At 38.5% G+C, this 9,813-nt stretch overlaps 1 long non-coding RNA gene across 1 annotated transcript; it reads left to right on the forward strand.

The window, feature by feature from the left end:
* The first annotated feature begins 5,652 nt into the window (after positions 1-5,652).
* Positions 5,653-7,333, forward strand: LOC114820650 (uncharacterized). Its single transcript, XR_003768092.2, has 4 exons — positions 5,653-6,373; positions 6,486-6,684; positions 6,782-6,906; positions 6,997-7,333. It is a non-coding gene; the product is annotated as an uncharacterized lncRNA (long non-coding RNA).
* The last annotated feature ends 2,480 nt before the right edge of the window (positions 7,334-9,813 follow it).

The following is a 9,813-nucleotide window of genomic DNA, read 5'->3' on the forward strand; positions in this document are numbered from 1 at the left end:
TAGGCGGAGAAGGTGACTGCATTATAGCAACGAATAAAACACATGCTTAATAAGTGAGCTGAAATAATTGCCTCCACTCAGATTATGTTATTGATTTAAATTATAGAACGTAATAAAAGGATTGATTGGACATGTCTAATATAACATATCATATATAATGTGGGATATATACACGCTCATTTTTATTTTTCACACATCTCTCTCAATTTTCGATTTTCAAATCGAATGAATTGAAGAAGATTAAATGACAAAATTAAAAAGAATATGTGAGAAGTGAAAAATGATGCGTAGATAGCACAACCCTCATATATATATATATATATATAAATAGTTGAAGATAGAGATAAGATAGTGTGAGAAGTGAAATATGATGTGTAGATAGCACACCCCTCATATATATATTTGAAGATAGAGATAAGATAATATAATTTTGCAAAATGAATTGTTATTAGTACTCCAAAAATCTTATTCTATACTCCTCTCAAATGTATTTTTCTTTCTAATGATAGAAAGTTTAGAGTGCAAAATGAAATTTTTGAAATGCTGATAATAATTCCCTTTAGTAAATTCAATAATTCAAAGATGGTAACGGACGAGCTAACTCTCCAAATACAGTTGAAATTCCTATAACAGAATATAAATCTTCAATATGGCAGTTGTGACCGCATAATTTGTAGAAAAGCTTCTACAAGCAACAAGGAGAACTTCCGCATTTGGAATAAGATACTGCTCTACCAAAAATTTTAACCTCCAAAACATGAGGTGAACATACCGTATTGGCCACAAAGTAAAATTTTTTGTCCCTGACAGATACGGGTAAATGTTCATCTCATACGAAAATACGAGGTTCTGCCAAGGACATGCTGGTAATATCGACCCCATGTCCAGTTACCTATCTGAATCCAAGGGTGAATGAAACTAGAGCTGTGATGATTGTTGTTAATCTAACCATAAGTCACTACTCATTACAATATAAATTACATTTCACATGATAACATCTATACTTTTCCAAAATTAAAAAAAAAAAAAAAAACAACATACAGAGGATCCGTGCTAATTTCGCTATTAAACTAGGAAAATGCTAATCCGACTCGTCCAATAAGTCATAGCATATCAAAAGGATAAACTGCTTGCAGAGTCTTTCCATTATCCTGCGATGCCTTGGCTAATTAATTAGCATATGCTGATGGTGGTTTGCTCCATATAGTTTTTAAAAGATTTGCTGGATAACAGTTTATTTTAAAGAAAAATAATGAAAATAATTTGAAAACTTTGAATTTTAACAATAAAGAAAAATAAAGAGTAAAGTGAAAAGTATTAGGATTTACTTTTTAATATAAAAATATAATTTTTCATTAAAATAAATAGTATCAGAAAATTTTTGTTAAAGTTCGTTTTATTTGATTAGATTATCAATAGAAGACTTGCTTCCTTGTTTTGATAAACATATAAATATAAAAAAAAAGGACATCTGTCACTTTCTTAGACATCGTCTTACGAAAACACAATCTTGACAGAATCACATGTATCACATGAAAGGGGAAAAGGTCTATGCATACTTAGCTTCATCAAAACCAACAAAATCCTCACCGGATTCTTTTGTCGAGGATCCAAGAGATTTATGAATTGTGTCTATTCTTGTCAAGTATTATTTATGTTTAATTTTAAATAAAAATATTTAAAATAATTTATGACCGCATAATGTTGTTTGGACCCAAATTTACATCATCGGCCCGTGTAATCGAGACCGTAGAGTAAACATAGTTCTCAGCCGTCGGATGGAAAAGTGAAAATATTTTTGTTAAAAGATAATATTATGGTTTTTATCATGATTATCTTTTAATTTGAATTATCTTGACATATTCTTAAACGGGATGGATATGATGCAAATTATATCCTCAAGTAAGAGTGTTTGGGCTCAAATTAACATGTTGGGCCGAGTATAGAACCACTCTCGGCCCGGGAGGCCTGGCGACAGGGGAGCCTTGGATCATTTAGTGTGGGCTCCTAAACCTAGGTCGGCTAGGTCATATTACATTTACTAGTCGAGTCCTAACGCGATAAGGAGTCTCGGCAAGGGTAATAACCCGGAAGTGAATCCGGCTCAATAGAGGACTAGGCTCACAATCCTAGTAAACATAGGACTGGTCGAGTGGGTGTTTGATCCGGAGAAGAAGACCTAGTTCGAGTAGGGTTTTGACTCGACTTCAAAGGTATCTAGTGCTATAAATAGAGGAGGCTGTGCATCATTCAAGGGGACCTCCAACACACACAAAACTGCCCTGCGCAAACTTTCTCAACACCTTGAGATTTTTTATTTTCTTTTTTTCGCCGACACATCTTCCGTTGGCATCAACAGCACTGTGAAGGCAACCGGTGATATCTTAAGTCGGCATAGATAGCTCTGTCACCGTAGAATCAGCCGATCTCGCAGCATCTTCCGTTGGCATCAACAGCACTACGGCGAGGACGACTGGTTACCTATCCAAGTCTCGGTCAAGAAGGATTTCCGAATCCTTATTGGTCGAGGTCATCTCATCAGCCTTCTCGGCGAAGTGAGGTGTTACCAGGTTACTGTATTCGGCACATTGACAGCCGAATTTGAGATTGAACTTCGCAAATTAGCAGCCTTGTCTTCAGGCTCTAGAACCCAAGAGGCCGAGAATTGTTCCTTCCTCGGCCGCAATCGCAAGACACAGAAGTCAGCAGCGCGCTCAACGCAACATCATCAAATTTACTCCTCGGCCGAGCTCGGCCGACGAGTTGGCACGCCCCGCAATCACCGAAGGACGTAGTTAGCTTAGAAAATACTCGGCCTGCGCGCCACGTAGGCTTTGTAATTTCTAGGGTCAACATTTTGGCACGCCCAGTGGGACCCAGTGTTAATACTACGAAGTTCATATGATATATCAAGATTCCAATCTGGCTCAACGTAGCCGATTGTACGAGCTCCTAGAGGAATTGAGAAAACACAATGAGGAATGTAAAAGATCTTTGGAAGTGGAAAAAGTTCTTCGTGGCCATGGAGAGATGCAAAAGTCATTCGCTTGCATGTTGAGAATAAAAGCTCCTGTTACCCTGCAAAGGCAATGGGTAAATGAAGACAGGGCTCGATTTAATGCCTGGCTAGATGAAGAAAATTTTCCTTACGTTTCTGATTACAGATCAATTCCATTTGAAAAATGGTTAGGCTCAAAGGCCGGGGGGCAATTTTTCGCTCCGGCCGTAATCAGACATCGGCCTAAGAAAATTGTTAATTTGGCCGAAGAACAAAGGCCACCTATTTTTTCGGTCGAGGCTGAAGATATGGTCGGCCACGAAGAAAAACCTAGGCCACCTATTTTTTCGGTCGAGACTGGAAGTGTGGTAGGCCTAGAAGAAAAAGTTAAAGTTTCTGAGCCACAAATCGACTCAGAAAATGATTCGTCAGAGGAGTGCTCCAATGACGAACGAGGCCGAGATATTGGCCTAGCCCAAGAATCTACGCCAATTGATATGATTATTGGCGATAAAGTCGATATGGAGAAATCCTATTCGGCTAAGTTGTTTGAATTAAACGCCGAAATTATGCCTGGGGGGCATAATACTTGTTCCACACATTCGGCGGCCGAAAATGCAAAATATTTCACCAAGTCAGAAATATTGGGAGATGATCTTTTATTCGGTTTAGGAAAATGTCAAAGTGAAAATTTTGATGTAAAAAGATCTCGGCTTGGAATAAAGCATCGTTGGCCTCCTCCTGACTACGTTTCGGCCACTTTTCTTTTCGTTTGCTAAAAATATAATTATATATAATAAATTATTTTCTTAACCATTCGGCCCTTGACCGATACTTAAGAAAATAAGAGGGGCAACAAGTGGTGTGCTCGGCAAAATTTTGGTCATTTTGTTTTTAGCCGAGCTCGACAAACAAGCCGACCCGAGAAGAGTTATTTTCGCTGCTATCAATAGTACCATGCCTATGGTTAAAGTGTGGGGACAAGTTTCAAAACCATTTAATCAGGAAGATGCTAGGGTCAAAGTTTGGCCGAATAAGTCATGGTTGCTGTTTTGAGGTTATATATATATATATATATATATATATATGTATATAGTCATGATTGCTGACAATGGGTTTGATATGCATATATATGTAGGCAGGCCGAGCTGCCAAGAAAAGACTCTTCTCGACCTCGGCCAAATTTATCCTCGACCCCAATTCCAATTCTTCTCGACCCTGGTTCATAACTGTTTATCTTCGGCCATGAGTTGTTCTTTGGTCGAAAGGAGCCGTGAGTAAACAGCAGCAAGGGATGACGGTCAAAAGTACATCTGATTAGGCTGGAGATACTTAATTTCCTTAATCATTCGGCTTACGAGCCGAAGTTCAAGGAAACTGGGGGGCAATGTTTGGACCCAAATTTACATCATCGGCCCGTGTAATCGAGACCGTAGAGTAAACATAGTTCTCAGCCGTCGGATGGAAAAGTGAAAATATTTTTGTTAAAAGATAATATTATGGTTTTTATCATGATTATCTTTTAATTTGAATTATCTTGACATATTCTTAAACGGGATGGATATGATGCAAATTATATCCTCAAGTAAGAGTGTTTGGGCTCAAATTAACATGTTGGGCCGAGTATAGAACCACTCTCGGCCCGGGAGGCCTGGCGACAGGGGAGCCTTGGATCATTTAGTGTGGGCTCCTAAACCTAGGTCGGCTAGGTCATATTACATTTACTAGTCGAGTCCTAACGCGATAAGGAGTCTCGGCAAGGGTAATAACCCGGAAGTGAATCCGGCTCAATAGAGGACTAGGCTCACAATCCTAGTAAACATAGGACTGGTCGAGTGGGTGTTTGATCCGGAGAAGAAGACCTAGTTCGAGTAGGGTTTTGACTCGACTTCAAAGGTATCTAGTGCTATAAATAGAGGAGGCTGTGCATCATTCAAGGGGACCTCCAACACACACAAAACTGCCCTGCGCAAACTTTCTCAACACCTTGAGATTTTTTATTTTCTTTTTTTCGCCGACACATCTTCCGTTGGCATCAACAGCACTGTGAAGGCAACCGGTGATATCTTAAGTCGGCATAGATAGCTCTGTCACCGTAGAATCAGCCGATCTCGCAGCATCTTCCGTTGGCATCAACAGCACTACGGCGAGGACGACTGGTTACCTATCCAAGTCTCGGTCAAGAAGGATTTCCGAATCCTTATTGGTCGAGGTCATCTCATCAGCCTTCTCGGCGAAGTGAGGTGTTACCAGGTTACTGTATTCGGCACATTGACAGCCGAATTTGAGATTGAACTTCGCAAATTAGCAGCCTTGTCTTCAGGCTCTAGAACCCAAGAGGCCGAGAATTGTTCCTTCCTCGGCCGCAATCGCAAGACACAGAAGTCAGCAGCGCGCTCAACGCAACATCATCAAATTTACTCCTCGGCCGAGCTCGGCCGACGAGTTGGCACGCCCCGCAATCACCGAATGACGTAGTTAGCTTAGAAAATACTCGGCCTGCGCGCCACGTAGGCTTTGTAATTTCTAGGGTCAACAAATGTACAATGAAATGATAGGATTGACAGATCCCGAAATCCTCACAAAGAGAATCCGACGAGGATCTAGATTCTCGAAAGGGTTATAGTACTTTCCCGTGATATGGGTAATGCTAGGGAAACTAAATTTGCAAACTAAATTATGTGTCACTAATAGAAATTAGTATGTTTATCAACGCTTAAGTAATAAATCAATCATCAACTTCCATGTCATTTAGTTTTTAAAATTTTTTCTATAAATTGAGTCTCTCTAGCATTTTCCCTGTGATATTATCTCATAGGGTAATGTTAAGAAAACTAAGTTTGTAGACAAAATTTTGGAAACTAAATGACATGAAAGTTGATGATTGAATTGTTACTTAAGTGTTAATAAACGTGTTCATTCCTATTGGTGACACATTATTTAGTTTGTAAATTTTATTTTCCTAGCATTATCCTATCTCATATCCAATGATCTGAAAACTAGGTGTTTTTCCTCGATCAATTCGGGTACTTTTTGCATCTTCCCAAGCTGATCTTGAGATTGTATTAAATGTGGACCGCAGTGGCATTGCGGATAACAAAGGCAACCCCATCCATGGTGACAAGCTGATTGCTTTGATTTCTGCTATTGTATTGAGGGAACACCCCGGAACCACCATAGTGACCGATGCGCGCACAAGTATGGTGCTTACATGATTCATCACGAATCGAGGAGGTCACCATTGCTTGTAACGTCTTGGTTATCGAAAAGTGATTGATAAGGGAGGGCAGCTTAATAAGGCAGGCATTGAAACTCATCTCATGATGGAAACATCTGGACGTGGTGCTCTTAAAGAGAACCGTTTCCTTGATGATGGTAATTAGCATTGTGGTTTTTGCATGTTCTGTTTCTGCTTCCTTAATTTTGTTCTAATTTAAATTCCACTGTAGCTTATTTATCGTGTTTGGGATTGAATAATTGTTCATAGGGGCTTACATGGTGGTAAAGATCAACATCGAAATGGTACGCCTGAAGCTTGCAGGATGGGACAAAGGGTTGGAAGCATCATAAAAGACCTTGAAGAACCATCAGAGTCCATAGAGCTAAGGATGGACGGAGTTTCTGAGCCTAGATATGCAAAAGAAAAAGCGGTTGAGGCCATTGAAATGTTCCGAGAGTACGTTGAGGTAACTGTTTTGAGCCCAAATAATTATAAGTCCATGCAAAGTTCATTTAACTTACTGACATGCGACAACTCTCCACATCCTCAAATTTTTTATACAGTATGTACATTGACTTTTGGGAGGGACGACTTGAAGGGTGGGAGTTAGATTTGTGTGGCGATTGTTGGGTCAGCGATTGGTAGACTCAAATGTTGCAGCTGCTGCAGTTGATGCTCACATGTACAGGTGCTGTACAGAATAGAGTTGAATTTGCAATTGATCGAGTTAACCATGGCAACATTTCTTCATGTTTTAATTAAAACTTGTATGTTTCAGAGCAAAACTATAGGATGAAGAACATGGACAGCATGGTTGGGTACACATTAGGCAGAGCATTCACAATCCGAACATTGCACTAAACATGCAATCAACTGCACCTGGCTGTTGCCGAACGATGACAAGAGTTCTTTTATTACTTAAACGTTGATAAATATGTTCATTTCTATTGGTGTCAGGTGACATATCATTTAGTTTGTAAATTTTGTTTACAAATTTAGTCTTCCTAGTATTACCCTTTAGATAAGTAATCCCGTTGCTCCATTTGATGTTCACCCTGCCATGTATGCAAATTCGTAGAATGGTGAAAAATATAGTTCTTAAATGATTGATTCAACTGAGGGTTCGTTTTCTTTGAAGATTCCTCATAGCAAGTGGAATGGATAAAATCCTTGACATTAGCCAGATTGATAAGTACGCCAATAGTGGATTGTAGGCTGAGCTTCTATAATCTATGGTGAAGTAGCTAGCTAGGTATTCAAGTAACCAAGCCCAATCGTTCCGATCTCTATTCCAATAACGACATAGCTCTGCAAATAGTTTGACTACTCTGCCCTATGCTTCGAGTGTCTGGCGATTTTGAAAGAGGCAGCAGAAAAAACTGGGAAGTGAAGCAGCCGAGTTAGCTAGCAAGGTTGGAAGCAAAAGGAAGCTGCTAAATTACACGTTCTTGTCAACTTGTCCGCACCGCAAGCAAGATCATCAACGTTGTCGTCATCACCAACTCATCTATTAATCTCTAGCAGTCATATTGTATTTGTACATCAATGTATAGGCCTTGCATTTTAAGTGATTCATATCTACTTACTAAACTATACATTAAATTCTTTATCGCACATTCAACATTGAAATCAACAATGCATCACAGACATTAATATACTATAAAATTTTAACCATACATAATATTGTTTGCAAGCCATTCGCCACAAAGCCTATTTGGTACAGTCTCAATATTAACATGCTTCTAAGAGATTAATAATATTATTTTTATGTAAGTATTTGGAAGGGAAGTTTTCATGCCTTCTTGTCTTTTGCTTGTATACCTAGGAATTTGTCAGCAATGAGGTTTCTCACTTCATTCTTCTCCTTTATTTGTTTGGAAAGGTATTTTTCCTTTAGGGTAGTGCTACAGCAAGAGGTAGAGTTTGCTAACATATATGGGTCTCATCTTTATTGGAAATATGGTACAAATAGATGATAAGGATAACATTTTTTGTTTTCTTAAATATAACGAAAGAAAGAGACTGAAACAGTATAAAAAGCGGATCCATGTGGAACCTATGAATATATTCTTTTATTTTTTTTATTTTTTTAAAGGAGCAAGCTGGTGGCTTCGCCATAGTAGTTCACCCTTTCAAAGATGGGAAGACTCAGAGACATTTCAGCTTTCCCTGGCCACCTTTCGTGATTCACTAGCGTAAAAAATTGAGCTGAAGATGTGCCTTGTGAAAAACGGACCTAAAATTTTCCTAATCACTAGGCCATCCCGTGGTGGTTCTATACAACATATCACTTATTTGTACATTATTTGTATTTGTACCATACTTGACAAATCCTGAAACTACTGAGTACTGGTCAACGTTATACCGTCAAAGACCCAAAAGAGTTTCCCTCCAACCAGAAGGCCAATCACAGCGCGACACGTGTCGACATCAGAAGCCAATCATAGCGCAACATGTGTCAACATCAGAAGTCAATCACTACACGACACGTGTCAATGTTAGAATGAAACTAGAAACTCTCTTCTATAAATAGATATCATTCTCTCACAATATTTTTTAATGTCATTTGTACTAAATCATTCACTAGTACTCACTAAAGGAGAGCTTGAATCTATGTACTTGTGTAAACCCTTCACAATTAATGAGAACTCCCCTACTCCGTGGACGTAGCCAATTTGGGTGAACCACGTATATCTTGTGTTTGCTTCCCTGTCTCTATTCATTTACATACTTATCCACACTAGTGACCGGAGCAATCTAGCGAAGGTCACAAACTTAACACTTTCTGTTGTACCAAAGTCCTCACTGATTTTATGCATCAACAATTTGTATCATCTCTCTAATAGAGGTAGGGCTCGTCAACGCATATGAGTTCCATTTCAATTAGGAGAATTCTCTCCCCTCCTAATCTCTCTCTCATTCCCTTCCCTCCTATTTGAATGATTACGATTAAATCACGTCAACATTTTATATTGATTTTTTATAGAGACAAAAAGATAAAAAGTAAAATATGAGATGAGGAGAGGAAAGAGGAGAGAAATAAAATGGGAGAAACTCCTACTCCCGTAAGATTAACATTTTTGGAAAAATTATTGAGACTCCACCTTTGAAGATAACTTTTAATTTTTTTAATACATAAAAAAGACTACTATTGCTAATTTTTAATTCAGGAAAAATATTTGGGAGATTTAACAAAACACTGCCGGTACTGTTCACTTTTAACGAAAAATCACATTTATACATTTTCCTAGTACTATTAACTATACCTTTAAAAATAGCTTTTCATTAAAAAGGAAATTTTTTTGAACTTTTCGTTAGTTTTCCTGACTCGAGGTAAGTGTCCTCCATTCCGTTGTCTGGTAGCCCTGACCAATCTGAGGGCCAATTTAGAATTTCCGATCCAGGCTTGCATCTAGAAAATGGGTTTTGAAATTGTTCGCCCATCTGACTCGAAAAAAATTTGTTAGACCGGCTAGGCCTTAAATTGTTGGGCCGGTCCATTTTCTTGTATATCAGGAATGTTTTTCTTTTTAGTACATTGTAATCAAGAAGTTGATTTCATGGTTTGTTAAAAGTTTTGACATGTTTATAATAA

The sequence above is a fragment of the Malus domestica genome, chromosome 13 (genome assembly GCF_042453785.1).
Source record: "Malus domestica chromosome 13, GDT2T_hap1".
NCBI classification, from domain to species: Eukaryota; Viridiplantae; Streptophyta; class Magnoliopsida; order Rosales; family Rosaceae; genus Malus; species Malus domestica.